A 17,753-nucleotide genomic window follows, 5' to 3' on the forward strand; every position below is an offset into this window, starting at 1 on the left:
ACATATGGTAGATGTTACATCATCTTTTTCTAATCATTAATAACTAACACATGAATAATCAAAATTTGTAACGTCTTTAATTTTTGTTCTTAAATCGATTGCTTTAATAGTTGATGTCAAATCATTTATATTAATACTTTAAGTAAAATTTTAAAATTATATAAAATTATTTTATTATTTATTAAAATATAATTTAAAAGCTAAGAATAAATTAATAAAATTACATAAAAAAAAATTTCTTGGTCATGTGGTATGTTTGGTACTTATTTTTTAAGCAAAGGTTTAAAGGAGTCAAACACAATAGAAGAATAGGATAGGGAGAGAAGAAGGACCATCAAAAGAAAAGGAGAATAACATGAAGTAGGAGAGTCCTTACATTACCATAAGTTTATTGTGCACCATGCTAAAACATAAAATGAAATTTGGAACACTACATTAAAATCTAACAATTTTTTGGCCCAATATGGAAATAATTCCAATGTTCTTATTCATTTGGGCAAAAATATTGGGTGGACAAATAATGATAACACTTAATCCTAAATTTCATTATCTTCAATACCAAAACCATCGTCTTTTTGGTATATCATTAAAGACACTCTAGCATGGTTCATATTCATTTCAATAAACTTTCGAGGGAGAGGAGATATAGTCATTTGATCTTCATTCATCTTTTTTCATGCTGCGCCAATTAACTTCCACATGTGCTCACGAGCTTCTTCTTCAGATGCTCCACTTTCGTTCATACAACATAGGATTGATTTAGGAACATCACCTCTTTTTAGCTTATACTAGACAAAAAAAAAAGAGGCAAGGATATCACTATTAGAATAATTAATTACTGGAAATTTCAAGTTTACTACTGTATATATTGCTTACTGATGTTGTCGCTAAATCATTTGTTGAAGTTAGTTCCCATGTCTGCACATGCAGCAACAAAGGTGGATATGCAGCTCATGCAGATAAGGTGTTGATCACAAAGCATAAGTTATCCGGTTAAAATATGAGCTAACCAGATGAAGAACCATGCTACTGTTTTAGTTTTCATGGTTTAGTTTGTTTAGTCCATATTTTGTGTTCTGGTTCATTTTGAACTTAGTTTAGTTTATGTTTGATGTAATTTGATGGTGATAGGGCTGATCACCAGCTTTGTTTATGTTTGCAAGCAAAATCACCTAGTCCCAATGTAACTAGTGGAGTTAGGTAATGTTTAGGTGATAAATTTATTGTTTTTGACCAGCCAATATCTGGTATATGTAATGGCTTTGAGCCAAAGTTTCTTTTTGAATGAAATCATCAGATTTTCTTTCCATATGCTCCATTTTCTTTGTCTTCAAAATTCTTTTCTTCATTCCTGGCAGTAGCTCAAAGCTTGAATTCCAACATTTTTCTTTCATTCTTTATTCGAGTAAAATACGTTGCTATTAAAGTCTAGATTGAAGTTCTTACTTCATCCGGTTAAAGTGTGTCTAACACTAACAATTGGTATCTAGAGCCCTTATCTTAGTGGACCTGTTATAGTTGGATCACATACTGATGGCTTCATCAACCTTCTCACCAGCTGCACCTCCAGTTTTCAATGGAGAAGGATATCACATTTGGGTAGTCAAGATGAGAACCTACCTCCAGGCATTTGATCTATGGGAGGTAGTTAACTCAGATGTTGAACCAGAACCATTGAGAGCAAATCCAACAGTGGCTCAAATGAAGCAATACTCTGAAGAAAAAAGTAAAAAGCACAAGGCCATGTCATGCATTCAGAACTGTGTTTCTAATGTAATTTTTACTAGAATCATGGCTTGTGAAACACCAAAACAAGCCTGGGACAAACTTAAGGAGGAGTTCCAATGCACTGAAAGAACAAGGCAGCAGCAGTTACTAAACTTGAGAAGAGACTTTGAAAATCTCAATATGAAGGAAGAAGAGACAGTGAAGCAATACTCTGACAGGATCATGGCTGTAGTTAACAGTATAAGGCTCCTTGGTGAGCAATTTGATGAGGCAAGGATTGTGGAGAAAGTGCTCTCTACCTTACCAGAAAGGTATGAAGCAAAAATATCCTCCTCAGAGTATTCAAGAGACCTAACAAGCATCTTCTTAACTGAGCTCATAAATGCCCTTTATGCTCAGGAGCAAAGGACAGCTAGCAGGATGGAGGAGCACCAAGAGGGTGCTTTCCAAGCTAAAACCAAGTCTGCTTCAAGTTCCTCAGCCTATAAAGGCAAGAAGAACTGAAAAAACAGGCCTAAGCCTGATGCTGCAAGAGGAGAAGATCGACTCTGTAGATTTTGTAAAAAACTTGGTCATCTAGAGGCCAGATGCTAGTTCAGGCCAGATGCTGTGTGTCAACACTGCAAGAAGAAGGGCCATGTTGAAAGGGTCTGCAAAGAAAAAGGCAGACCTGGCCAAAACCAACTACAACACAAGAATGAAGTAGTTCGAGTGGCTGAAGACAGTAGTGATTATGAAGAGCAGGTCTTTGCTGTTTCATGCTCAGCTGGCCAGAAAAAAGGTTCAAAAGGCTGGTTGTTGGACAGTAGCTACACTAACCACATGTCACCTGATACAACCATCTTTAAGACTTTGGATAGAAGCTGCAAGACCAAAGTGAAAGTTGGTAATGGATAGTTCATAAATGCTGAATGTAGCACCCCAAACCCGGCCCAGAAGTTATGGCCGGATCCGGCATGCCACATCAAAAACGTAAAAAAAAAATTCCATTCTAAGTCTAGAAAATCGTACTTGATGTTCAAAAGATTAATTCATTAAGGGTTAAAGTGAATGGAAGCTGTGCACCAGGTAGGAAACCGGAAAAGAGGTGGTGAGTCCATCGGACTGCTTAAGTACCAAGCTCCTTTCGGATCCAATCCTAGACATGCATACCGCCATTGCCACACCTTAACGTCATGGATATTTCTAGGAAACCGATTTGATTAAGTCATTTTTAGGAAAAGTAATTAATTTTGGAAAATACTTTCATTGCAGAAGCTTTGCTTGTTGTCGTGTTATTTTGAAATCAATTGTTGTTTTTGAAAACGCGCCCTAAAGCTATCCAATTTCAACATTTAAAATAAGTAATACCTATCTTAGTAATACATATTAAAACCATCAAAAATAATTAAGCGGCCTTATTGCATTTAAAACCCAAAACTTCAAACGTAAATAAAAGGATGTCCAGTTCACGAAGAAAATCAAACTTTCGAGCGGGTGGCCACTCAAATTCCCTCACGACTCCAAGCCCACTATGGTTGGGGATTTCTGCGTGGATGAAAATAAAAGGGTGAGTTTGGGGAAACTCAGTGTGTAAGGAAAACCCATTCAAAGCCCAAGTCAGCTCAAGCCTATTGAGCCTAAGCCCATTCAAGCAACAGTGGTACTGGGCCAGAGCCCTTTTCAAATTACAATAAACTGGGCCTTAGCCCATTATTCAGATAACAGTATGGCCCATAGGCCCATTTCAAAATACATGCAACATCAGTAAACATATGCAAGCCCATTTGGGAGACTACTCAACCCACCAACCACTACACTCCACCGTACCAGCCATACACTCCATGTGGGAATAGCTCAACCCACCCATTTAACACTCCACGATTCTGCCTTTGCCTCGATTAACAATAAATTGAGGCAAAGCCTCCGACGTGAACAAGCCACTTTCAGTACTTCCTCCGTCAATATTCCAATCCCATGCATCAGATAATAACATGGCATGCAGTAAATAACAACAGTCAAACATGCATTTAAGTCAATTTAACCCTAGGGGTATTTCGGTAATTTATCTCCTAAGGGTAAAACTGTAAATTTTCCACTTTTAAAGGTATTTCAGTAATTTATCTATTTTAGGGTTTTTCATGCATATTCCTATTTTTCACGTGCTAACAGAATCACGTATCGAGGGTTCTTATCGAATTGGACCGTTGGCCCATCATTCAATTTTGGCCTATTAAGCCCAAAAATATCGAGGGCACGAAATCATGCACTTTGCGGTCAAACATTGCAGCTTACCAAAAACATTAATCGATTTACCTCACGAGCATTCGCACACTTCGCAAATCTACAAAATACCGTTTTCGATATTTGACTTTTCGACTTTTGCCGATCCAGACTAAGAAAGAGGGTGTTAGTTACACCTGCTTTTGCGACGATATGCTGACGAGATCCACACACGAACCGCCTACAATTGGATTACTAACACGTTAATCTAACTATTCAAATATGAACTACGTATTAACCCCTTACAATATTCGGCCAACCACACCTACAGATCATAGTAAGCTTATAAGAAATCAATAAGCAACTCATTAACAAATTTTTGTCAATGTTTACCACATAATCATAATTTCACTGCAAGCTGTCTTTCGAGCAACAATCACTAAATCATTTATAACTAGAGCTACGAAACTCCAAATCAAGTGCCGTTAATTTTCCTAAAATTGACTCATATATCTTCTATCCATAAAATTTTCAGAATTTTTGGTTTAGCCAATCAATACCAGAATTTTCTCAAAGTTTCCCATGTTTCACTGTTTGACTAATCTGACCACTCTTCATTACGAATCAAATTTCTCACTGTACAGAATTCAAAATATGTTCTAGTTTATTTCATTTGAAACTAGACTCATTAAGATTTAATTACATAATTTATTAAGCTTCTAATTCATCTCCCACAATTTATGGTGATTTTCCAAAGTCACGTTACTGCTGCTGTCCCAAGCAGATTTATTACCAAATCACTCTTTCATACACCTATCTTGCATGCATGTTATTTAAACATGTATATCACCAATCAATCATCACATATCTATGATTTTACTTAAGCATAATCTCCATTTCATCATTTTAAAGCACAACATGTTAGCCGATTTTTCCTTTAGCATCTAAGGCACATGTATGCTCATTTGTTTGGCTCAACTTCACCTATCTTCCATTTTTCATCAAAAGAACATGAAACAACAACCATTTCCTTCATTTTAATTCATGACTAAATGCTCACAACACAACTAAAAATAAAAATATACTTCAAGAGTTAAGGTAGAATCAAGAAGAACTCATGAACCTCAAAATAGAAGCAAGGTACCAAGAACTTACCTTCAATTTTCCTCCTCCTAATGACCAAATACTCAAGAGCTTTCTCCTCTCTTTTCTCTTCTCTAACTTTCAGCTATGATGAACAAAGATGGACAAAACTTTGTTCTTTTCACCCCTTTTTCTTTTAATAAAACTTCATATTTCATCCATTTAATTCTTTAATACAAAAGACATGATATTCTTATCATGAAACATTTACCTAACCCATTATCATGAAACATTTACCTAACCCATTATCATGGAACATTTACCTAACCTATTATCATGAAACATTTACCTAACCCATTATCATGGAACATTTACCTAACCTATTATCAATTTGTATCAATTTGTACCATAAATTATGGATATCAAGTGTACATTTTGTCTACAACAACATGATGGCTGGCCACTTCATGTAAAATGGGAGGTTTGTCATGCAAATCCTCCTATTTTGCACTCCTATTTATTTGGCCACTTCAATTTAGCCTATAACATTTTCAAACATTTTCACATAGGTCCTATTTCATCATTTTACCCCCTTTTTCTTATGGAACAAAAATTAACTAAAATTGCCGGGTTCTATCTTAAGCTTGGGCCTTCTAGAGGCCCACTAACATAATTAAACCTATGCCAACATTCACAGGATTCCCGAAAATTGGGGCGTTACACTGAAGGAAAAGGAGATGTGGTGATATGCACTCCTACAGGCAATAAAGTCATTTCAAATGTGCTGCTAGTACCTGAGATTGACAGAAATCTTCTCAGCATTGCTCAATTGCTTGAGAAAGGTTATTCTGTTGTGTTCAAAGGTGAAGAATGCCAGATAAGTGATCCAAGTGGATCCAAGTTCATGTCAGTCACTATGACCGATAAATGCTTTGAAGTCAGCTGGCCAAGTGACCTACACTCAGCCTGCATTGATTCTACAGAAGATTCCAAGCTTTGGCACCAAAGGCTTGGGCATGCCAACTTCAGATCAATGACTCAGATGATCAGTGAAGACTTGGTTGAAAAGTTCACCAACTCTGTTGAGGAAGAAGAGGTATGTGAGGTCTGTCAATTGGGAAAACAAGCAAGATTGCCATTTCCTACCAATCAAGCATGGAGAGCCTCTAAAAAGCTGTAGCTTGTACACACAGATATGTGTGGCCCCATGAAGACTAAATCATTGAATCGAAGCAGATACTTTATTTTATTTATTGATGATTACTCCAGGTATTGTTGGGCATACTTTTTCCGGAATAAGTATGAAGTACTTTCAATATTCCAGAAATTTAAAGCTGCAGCAAAAACTGAAACAGGCTGTAAACTTAAGACCCTTAGGTCTGATAATGGAATAGAGTATACTTCATTTGGGTTTAATACCTTTTGTAATGAAGCAGGTATTAAACACCAGCTCACTAACACTTATACACCTCAACAAAATGGTGTAAGTGAAAGGAAGAATAGGAGCTTGATGGATATGACCAGAGGTTTATTGTTTGAAAAGAATTTGCTCAAGACTATGTGGGCTGAAGCTGTCAATACTGCTGTCTACATTCAGAATAGGCTTCCAACCAAAGCACTTGCTCACAAGACACCTTTTGAGGCCTGGTTTGGGTTCAAGCCATCATTGGCTCATATGAAAGTCTTTGGTTGCCTATGTTACAGCCAAATACCAGCTGTAAAGAGGGATAAGTTGTCCAAAAGAGCTATTCCTGGTATTTTAGCCGGGTATAGTATGGTCAAAAAGGGCTATAGGATTTTGGATCCTTTAACAAACAAAATTCAAGTAAGCAGAGATATGATCTTCGATGAAAAAGGATGTTGGAATTGGGAGAAGAATGAGCGGAGGTCATTTACAAGAGGCGATGGTTGATCATCTTGAACCTAATCAAATTAGTCCTGAAATGGACATTGATGACATGCCAGTCAGAGGCACTAGACCTTTGGCTGAAATTTATGAAAGAGCTCAAGTTGCCATAATGGAGCCATGCAGTTTTGAAGAAGCTGAAGCTGATGAAGGCTGAAAACAGGCAATGTTTGATGAAATTACCATGATTGAGAAGAACCAGACATGGGAATTGGTTTCTAGACCAGCCAAGAGAAAGGTTATTGGAGTAAAATGGGTTATCGAGCCAAGAAAAATACTGATGGGAGCTTGAACAAACTGAAATCCAGGCTTGTAGTCAAAGGATTCAGCTAGAAATATGGCCTGGACTACCTGGAAACATTTGCACCAGTAGCCAGGCTAGACGCCATTAGGCTACTGGTTGCCTTGGCAGCTCAAATGCAGTGGAAAATCCACCAGCTTGATGTGAAGTCTGCATTCCTAAATGGCTTCCTTGAAGAAGAGATCTACATTGATCAGCCTCAAGGCTTCGTTGTGTCTGGCAAAGAACAAAGGGTGTACAGGCTTAAGAAGGCATTATATGGCCTGAAACAAGCTCCTAGAGCCTGGTATGCTCGAATTGACAGTTACTTGGTCAGTTTGGGATTTAACAGAAGTGTTCGTGAGCCAACACTATATGTCAATAAGAATAAAGCTGAAATACAGCTTATTGTATCCCTCTATGTCGATGACCTTTTGGTGACTGGAGGAGATCAAGACATATTGGCTGAATTCAAAGCCAAAATGAAGGACATGTTTGAAATGTCTGACTTGGGGCTAATGATATACTTTTTGGGAATGGAGGTGCGCCAAACAGAAGGAAAAATCTTCTTGGGACAGAGAACATTTGCCTTGAAGGTTTTGTCCAAGTTCTCAATGGAGAATTGTAAGCCAACAAGCACTCCTATTGCTGTTGGAATGAAACTGTCAAGCTAAGGAGATCATGAACCAGTCAATGAGTCTATCTATAGAAGCCTAGTTGGCTGCTTGTTATATTTGACAGCAACTAGGCTAGATATCTTATTTGCTGTGAGTATGTTATCAAGGTTTATGCATTGCTGTAATGTCCAGCATTTTCAAGCAGCAAAGAGAGTGCTAAGGTACATCAAAGGCACTCTTGACTATGGTGTGTTATTCAACAAAGCTGAAAGCTTGAAGTTGAAAGGCTATACTGATAATGACTGGGCTGGTTCAAGTGATGATATGAAAAGCACCTCTGGATATGCTTTTACCCTTGGCTCAACCATGTTTTTTTGGAGCTCAAGGAAACAATCAATGGTGGCTCAATCAACAGCAGAAGCTGAATATGTTGCAGCTGCCAATGCTGTAAATTAAGCCATTTGGCTTAGAAAAATTCTAGCTGATCTTAACCTACATCAAAGGGAGGCAACAGAGATCTTTTGTGATAACAAGTCTGCTGTTGCAATTGCAAAGAATCCTGTCTTCCATGGTAGAACGAAGCACTTCAGCATCAAGTTACATGTGATAAGGGAGATGGAACAAGCTCGAGAGGTAGAGCTGATTCATTGCAATTCAGAGGAACAGGTTGCTGATATCTTCACAAAGGCTCTTGGTGTGTCAAGGTTTATAAAACTGAGAAATCAGCTAGGTGTTACAAGCATGGAAACTAAGGAGGAGTGTTGAAGTTAGTTCCCATGTCTGCACATGCAGCAACAAAGGTGGATATGCAACTCATGCAGATAAGGTGTTGATCATAAAGCATAAGTTATCCGGTTAAAATATGAGCTAACCAGATGAAGAACCATACTACTGTTTCAGTTTTCATGTTTGTCCATATTTTGTGTTCTAGTTCATTTTGAACTTAGTTTAGTTTATGTTTGATGTAATTCGATGGTAATAGGGCTGATCACCAGCTTTGTTTATGTTTGCAAGCAAAATCACCTAGTCCCAATGTAACTAGTGGAGTTAGGTAATGTTTAGGTGATGAATTTATTGTTTTTGACCAGCCAATGTCTGGTATATGTAATGGCTTTAGCTAAAGTTTCTTTTTGAATGAAATCATCAGATTTTCTTTTCATATGCTCCATTTTCTTTGTCTTCAAAATTTTGTTCTTCATTCCTAGCAGTAGCTCAAAGCTTAAATTCCAAGCATTTTTCCTTCATTATTTATCTGGGTAAAATACGTTGCTGTTAAAGTCCAGATTGAAGTTCTTACTTCATCCGGTTAAAGTGTGTTTAACACCAACATCATTTACTAATCATACAATTATGGAGGCCTGATATATTATACCGGGGTAACATTCTAGAATGTTGTGCAATCTCTTTTCCGTTATATGATCAGTTGCCAAATAGGGATGACCAAGCATTACAGTACCTGCTATTGAAATCCAAGCGTTATCAATGTACTCTTGCAGGGTTGGCGTATATCCAGTGCAATACCATTTTGCTTCCAACAAATATGCTTTACAAAGATCTGTCTACTGAATGAATAAAAAAAATCAGAAAGAGCTAATGAGAAAACCAAGAGAAAGACTATAAATTGGTTTAATACCAGTTTCTTGATGAAGGGAATGACATCTATCCCTTGTTCCTTAAGAGTGTCAAAAGCCTTTTCATTTACGAAATTGTAAAGGGCATGGTAATATATCTTCATATAGTTTGGAAGTCTCTGTATTGCATTTATATCCCATCTGAAATTACACAACATATATATTAAAGCATACTAAGCTTTGGTAAGAATTATCAAGAGTAGATAGAATCATATGGGCAAACCTCTCAAGAACATCTGTGAAGAGTTCCAACTCATCTAAGGTGACATAAACATCATAGAGATCATCCATACATGTTAATAGAGAATTAAGCTTTGTTTGATTTCTTCTACTTTTCCTATCCTGAGGAGTAATTATCATTCCCGCACTCCATAAAAAGTTTGACATCAACCTATCTCTAGCAAATTCAAGCCTTTCGCCAAGACCAAGTTCCTTCCACCATCTAAATAATACAAGTAAAAAAAAAACCAAAATCATACTTATGCTGAAGCATATACGAGTTAATTTTGAACTAGTATGTAGTAGCCATACTTATGTTGAAGCATATCTAAAATCTTCGAAGTGCATCGATTAGACTATGTTGTAATCCAATATAGCAAGCTCTAAAATAATGGGATTTTTGTCCTTATTTTTCTCATACACATCTATGAACCATCTGGCTTCCAACCTTGCCATCCTTCAATGTACAAGAAGCTCAAAGGCATGATCCACAAGCATCCGAAGATATTGATCATCATTGTTCTCCTTCAAATATTGTTTTAGAAGTTTAACTGCTAACTCTCTTGTATTCTCTAGCATTGTTTCACCTTCTAATAAGAGGTATGAAGCCTCATACAGGTTGAGCAGTCCCTTGAAATCTTGATTTATGTTGGAACAAAATCAGCAGCAATCTTCATTGATTGATAATGAAAAATATATAGAAAGTTAACAAGTCAAAATGACCATTACCTAATGATTCATCTACTCCCACTAATAATCAACTAACACAAGTTAAATTTTAAACTAAAGCAAGCTGATGTATCAGCCATTACATCCATTACATCAAAAATCCTACTAACTTAGATTACAAATTACAAACAAACTAAAGTTGGTTACATTGGAACAAAAAGAACAAAAAATGGTCCTAAGTTTGGTTCTTTGCATTCGATTACCTTCCTTCTTTGGTCTGCCTTCTTGTCTTCTTGCCATATGTTGCATTGCGAGCCAATGCTTAACACTCCTCCTTGGACTGTATGCAACACATACCAATCTTGTTTCTTAAATTCACAAACCTTGCAGTACAAAGTGGCTTAGTCTAAATATCAGCCAATTGGTCTTGTGAGCTGCAATGAACAAGGCTAACTTCTCCTGTCTGCTCAGCCTCTCTAACAAAATGAAATTTGATTTTAAAATGCTTAATCTTGCCATAGAAGACAGGATTTTTAGCAATAGCCACTGCTGATTAATTGTCAACCTTAATTTCAGTAGGCTCAAGTTGCTCTTCATTGAGATCATATAGCAACTTCCTAAGCCAAATGACTTGATTTATTGCGATCTTTGCTATGTATTACGCTTCTACATGAGATTCAAGACGATCTGTTGCTTCTTTGAACACCAGCAAAACACACTCGAGCCAAGGGTGAAAAAGTACCCTGATGTGCTTTTCATATCATCAATACAACCAGCCCAATCGCTATCTGAATAACCAATCAGCTTCAGCTCCTTTTCTTTCTTAAACAACATACCAAGCCTCAAAGTTCCTTTAATGTATCTCAGCACCCTCTTGGCAGCCCTGAAATGCACTACATTACAACAATGCATAAACCTTGCCAACAAACTTACAGCATGTATCAAGTCAGGTCTGGTTGCTGTCAAATAGAGCAAGTAACCTATTAAACTCTTATACTCCTTCTCATTGACCCTTACATGATCACCAATGCTTGACAGCTTCTCTCCTTGAGCCATAGGTGTGTTTACAGGCTTGCAATTTTACATGCTAAACTTGTTAGGTATCTTCAGAGCGAATGCATGTTGGCTGATGAAAATCCCTCGATCAGTTTGGTTCACTTCCATACCAAGGAAGTAGGTCATGATCCCCAAATCAGTCATATCAAATATCTCTTGCATCTGTGCTTTGAACTCATTAACCAGAACATCCTTGCTTCCAGTCACTAGTAAGTCATCGACATAAATCGAAACAATCAGCAATGTCTCATCCTTGGATTTTTTCACATAGAGGGTTGGCTCACTCAGGCTTTTCTCAAACCCGAGCTTAGTCAGGTAAGCATCTACCCTATCATACCATGCTCTAGGTGCTTGTTTCAGCCCATACAGAGCCTTTTTCAGCCTATAGACCTTGTCTTCTTGTCCTTGGACTTGGAAGCCATCGGGCTGCTCTATGTAAATCTCCTCCTTGAGAAAAACATTTAAGAAGGCTGACTTAACATCAAGTTGATGTATCTTCTATTTCTTCTGTGCAGCCAAAGAAAACAGTAGCTCGATGGTGTCCATCCTTGCAACTGGGGCAAAGGTCTCTTCAAAATCAACTCCATACTGCTGGCAATACCCCTTAACCACCAATCTTGCCTTGTGTTTGTTCAATGAGACATCAGCATTGAATTTTGCTTTAAAGACCCATCTAACTCCAATAACCTTCTTTTCTGATCTCTCAACCAAGTCCCAAGTCTGATTCTTTTGAATCATGTCCATTTCTGCCTCCATAGCTTTCTTCCAATTCATATCCCTAGCTGCTTCTTCATAGCTTGAAGGCTCCACATGGCCACATTGCATCTCTGATAAACATCAGTAATGGACCTAGTACCTCTCATAGGAAGGTCATCAACATTTCCATTACTAGACTCACTTTCAATTAGCTCTAAGTTGCCTTCAGCCGAATCCTCTTCAAACTGACTTGCATTCAAACCATCCCAGTTCCAAATATTCTTTTCATCAAATCTGATGTCTCTACTTACCAAAATTTTCCTTGTTGAAGGATCATAGACTCTATAGCCTTTCTTGTCACTGCTATAGCCCATAAAAATACAGAGAACAGACCTCTTCTCAAGCTTGGTCCTTCTTTCTGCAGGTACAAGGACATAGCACACACATCCAAAGACTTTCAAATGAGAGACAGATGGTTTGAGTCCATACCATGCTTCAAAGGATATCTTATCCTTGACAGCATGTGTTGGGAGCCTGTTAAGCAAGTACACCGAGCATTTGACAGCCTCTGCCCAAAATGAGTTTAGAAGCTTGCTTTGGAACAGCAAGCACCTGGCCATATCCATTACTATCCTATTCTTCCTTTCACACACTCCATTTTGCTAAGGAGTGTACACTGTGGTTAGCTGATGATGTATCCCAGCCTGTTCACATAGCATCTTGAATCTATCAGACAGATACTCAGCCCTATTATCTGTTCTTAATGTCTTGATCCTACAACCTGTTTGGTTTTCAACCATAGCTTTGAACTTTCCAAAAGCTTCAAACATATCAGACTTCTGTTTCAAGAAGAAAACCCAACAGAATCTGGTCAAATCATCAATAAAAAGTACAAAGTACTTACTCCCATTTAGTGAAGGGGTCTTCATTGGGCCACAAATGTCAGAATACACTAGCTCAAGCTTCTCTCGAGCTCTCCATACTTGATCAACTGGAAAAGGAAGTCTAGCTTGCTTGCCAAGTTGACAGACATCACAAACACCTTCAAGTGGCTCAACCTTGGTCATATCCTCTGCCAAAGCAAGCTTATGCAGCAAATTAAGTGACCTGAAGTTGGCATGCCCTAGCCTCTTGTGCCATAGGCTAGCATTGTCACTCTGGCTTAAATATGCCCTCTTTTCAAGCTGACTAACATCCAACATGAAACACTTGTCTGCCATGGGTACAATGACAACTTCCTGACCAAGTGAATCTTCAATAACACAAGAATCACTTCTAAAGAACAAAGAATAGCCTTTTTCAACTAGCTGACCAACACTTAGCAGGTTTTGGTCTATATCGGGCACATACAACATATCAGTTATCAGCTTGTTGCCAGAGCTTGAGTTGATCAACACATCACCTTTGCCTTTAGCTTCAATTAAGCTCCCATTACCAATTCTGATCCTTGAGCTAAAACTCTTGTCAAGCTCCTTAAACAAGTTCACATCAGCAGCCATGTGATGTGAGCAGCCACTATCTACAAGCTAACTACATTTGCCTTTGCTTGTAGTTACAAGAGAAGATGCACTGAAAACATGTTCCTCCTGAGCTTATTGATCCTCAGCAGGACGTGCCTGATCTTGTTGCGTACTGGTGCTTTACCTTTGTTCCTACAAATTTTCTCAACATGACCATATTGCTTGCATTTCCAGCATTGAACATCTGGTCTTCTCCAACAGTTTCTTCCTGAATGTGTGGTTTTTTTGCAATGAGTGCATGGTGGATAGCTCCTCTTATTTGAATCCTTTCTGAATTTGTCCTTCCTGTCATTCCAAGGCTTCTTGCCTTTTTGATTTGCACTGGAGCTCTCTTTGGCCTTTGCTTGGAAGGCTCCCTCAGAGTGTTCTTCCTGTCTATTAGCCCTTCTCTGCTCCAAAGCATAAAGTGAGTTCACCAATTCTGATAGAGAAATGGTTGTGAGGTCTCTCGAGCCCTCCAATGAGGATATCTTAGACTCGAATCTCTCAGGAAGTGTGGTGATAACCTTCTCAACCACTTTACTTTCAGCAAAGTCTACTCCAAGCAACCTTATATTGTTCACTATAGCCATTATTCTATCAGCATACTGCTTAATGGTCTCAGTATCTTTCATCTTGAGATTCTCGAAGTCTCTCCTCAGATTAATTAGTTGTTGCTGTCTAGTCTTCTCAGACCCCATAAATTCCTCCTTCAACTTGTCCCAAGCTTGCTTAGGTGAATCACATGCCATAATGCGAGTGAAGATCACATCAGACACTCCATTCTACAAACAGGCCATGGCTTTAGGCTTCTTGGCAGTCTCCTCAGCATGCAGTCTCATCTGAGCAACGGTGGGATTGGCTCTCAATGGAGGTGGCTCGGCAGCATTCTCCACTACACTCCACAAATCGTGTGCTTGAAGATAGGTCTTCATTTTTACCACCCAAATGTGGTAGTTCTCACCAGTGAACACAGGAGGTGGAGGTGGTGTGAAGCTCATCCTGCTGCAACAAGTTCAACAGCTTCGGTTTCCTACTTTCTTAAGCTTGATTTCACAAACAAACAACAACCAACAAGAGAAGGCCCTCAAAGAATTATGGCTCTTGATACCATTTGTTGGAACAAAATCAGCAACAATCTTCATTGATTGATAACGAAAAATATATACAAAGTTAACAAGTCAAATGACCATTACCTAATGATTCACCTACTCCCACTAATAATCAACTAATACAAGTTAAATTTTAAATTAAAGCAAGCTGATGTATCAGCCATTACATCCATTACATCAAAAATCCTACTAACTTAGATTACAAATTACAAACAAACTAAAGTTGGTTACATTGGAACAAAAAGAACAAAAAATGGTCCTAAGCTGGTTGCTGCATTCTGTTCTGCTTCACTGCTGGTCTGCTTGCTGTCTTGCTGGCCATATGTTGCATTGCAGGCCAATGCTTAACAATTTAGGCCTGATTTAATGTTTCCAACATCATCCATGAAGCAAGTGAAAACATCTAGTGGATGAAAATAATTCAATGTTATTAAGTATCATTAAATTAGATATAAAAATTGATACATCCAATTTTTTAATATTTGTTTTTACCTTGATCCACCTTATACCCATGTTGTCTAAGCAGTCTAAATTCAAGAGCTGTAGCATATAAATTGTCTTTTTTCCATGCAACAGTACCGGTGCGATCAGTACTTATATTCTTCAAAGTATTGTTTATTTCAGATTGAAAATGATAGGACAAGCCAAGTTTTTGTAACGTATCAATAAGCTCAAGTTTCTCCAAGTAATCCACCATATTTCCAAGCATCATCCTCACTTCTTCCTGCAATTTACTTGCTCGTTCATTGTATGATTCATCCTATGCACACAAGTCAGAACAAGTGTTTTTTAGCTTTCTCCAAATTTAGTTTTATTATGGAAAAATAGGAAAAGAAAAACAAAAATAGTTTCAGCTGCCATGTATATATGCACAAAGAATGTGAAATATACTTGTACAAAATCATCTCTGAGTGACTGAACATAATCATAATCCCAAATAGGACGATGATAATTAGCCGATCGTCTAATTTTTTTGTCGTCTTCAATGGAGGTTTTGTTTATAACATCACTCTGTGAGGCAGAAAAAATAGTTAAGTTACGAAAGGTTGACCCATTGTATGAGAAGCTTTTCAATTTTGAGTGTATGGAGAAACTACACATCGGGAATGAACTTAATAGGCAAAAAGCCATTTCTGAAACTTCAACCTACTGCTTAATAGATCGTTATCACTTGGTATGGAGAATGTATTGAAACAATGCAAAGTTGTATATATAGAAGTAATTTTTGTTGATACATGCATTAACAAACCTTAATAGATAAAAAAAATATTAAATTCAATGATAAGACATTTTATACGGTACACTTCGGAAGATAAAAATAATATAGGTTTGTTAGTGCCTTTGTTTTTTAAATAAATTATATTTTTATTAAAAATATTATTCACATGCTTTTATTTTTCTTTTTACTTTTTGTCTCCTCGATTTTATTTTTATTTTTATTATTAATTTAAACAAGTTTTTATTGTAGTGATATTCTTAAGTAAAAAAAATGCATAGTTATATTATTTTAAATAATAAGAATGCAAAATAATTTTTAATTAAGATATTTGAGATAATCTAGGATCAAACTTTGTTTATGGAACTGTTATTTCTTCTTGGACCTTTCTATTAATGGACATAAATATGTGAACTTCCTTTTAAGTACTAAAACAAATGAATTAAATATCCTTTAAAATTTTAAAATTAACAAAATATGCTATCTAAATAATTAATTTATTATTTATTTAAACTTACATTAATTCATATTTAAAAATATAATTTACAATATATTAATAAATTTAAATCTGAAATTTAAATTATATTTTTTAAATTTCAACCTTAATAAAGTATATCTATTGAAGTATGTAAAAAATAATTTAGTTTAATTTAATTAAAATATAGTTCTTAATAAGTAATTTTATTATTTTATTCAAACATAAATTAATTAATATTTAAAATTAGAATTCACTTTATATTAATCTACTTCAAAATTAATAAATTTAAATAAAAATTAATCAGTTTATTTAAATTTAAATTTAATTATTTTTATCTATTTAAGTATATTAAAAATAAAATAAATTAATTTAAGTAAAATATAGTTCGTTAATTTATAATTAATTTAATTCTAAATTTTCAAATTGCATATTTAAAAGAATAAATATTTAAATATTGATAGTAACTTTTATAATTATAAATATCAATAATTGTAAAATGGTAATCCATCATAAATAATATTTGATTAATTAGTAGTATATGAGTTGTAACAAAATTTAAATCATATATATGCTTACTAAATTATTTATCGGGTTTTGATTTGGTCATCTAATCTGGTTTCAATTTGATCATCCAATAATCTTAATTATCTAATTAAACACTAAAATTTTAAAAAATTGAAGATTTTAATTATTTAATTGTTAGTTAATGACATAACAATATAAAATCTTTTAGATTTTACATGACATTGTCACTATAGACCATGTGGCAATGTAAACATAGCATTTGTTTTTTAAATAATTTTTAAAAAAATTACACTTTTGATAGATTTGTTGGTCAAAGGTCGTCATGGGTCTAAATCCTTTTAATTTATTAATTAATTGTTGTAATCACATAATGATATCTCTTTTCTACTAAAAAAATTTCAGCATCTAAAAGGACAAAATCAAAATTATTATGAGTAAACATATTAGTAATTTTTTAATCTAAAAACATATGTAATTTAATGAATTAGTCTATTCAATATTACATTATAATCCTTAAAGTACAACTACACTTTGGTATTATAAAATTATAGTATGTAATCAATCATTTATTTTATACTATCAAATATCTATCATGTACAGTTATAGCATATCTACTATAATTTTATTAGCTACGGTTAAGTTATTAAAATTACAATTATTTATTATTATGTTATTTATCATATCTATTATTTTATAATTACTGAATTTTTAGTTAAATTTTTTCCATATTTTATATGTAAATTATAGTGATAACCATTCAATGATTTGAGGATTTAAGGAGTTTGGGTTCTATCATTCAACTATTAAAAATATAAATTTGTGCATTAACATTAAGG

The 17,753-nt window shown here is 35.7% G+C and overlaps 1 pseudogene; it reads right to left on the reverse strand.

The window, feature by feature from the left end:
* Positions 1-351: 351 nt before the first annotated feature.
* LOC108451717 (terpene synthase 10-like) lies at positions 352-15,829 on the reverse strand (annotated as a pseudogene).
* Between the last annotated feature and the right edge of the window lie 1,924 nt (positions 15,830-17,753).

The sequence above is a fragment of the Gossypium arboreum genome, chromosome 5 (assembly GCF_025698485.1).
Source record: "Gossypium arboreum isolate Shixiya-1 chromosome 5, ASM2569848v2, whole genome shotgun sequence".
NCBI lineage: Eukaryota > Viridiplantae > Streptophyta > Magnoliopsida > Malvales > Malvaceae > Gossypium > Gossypium arboreum.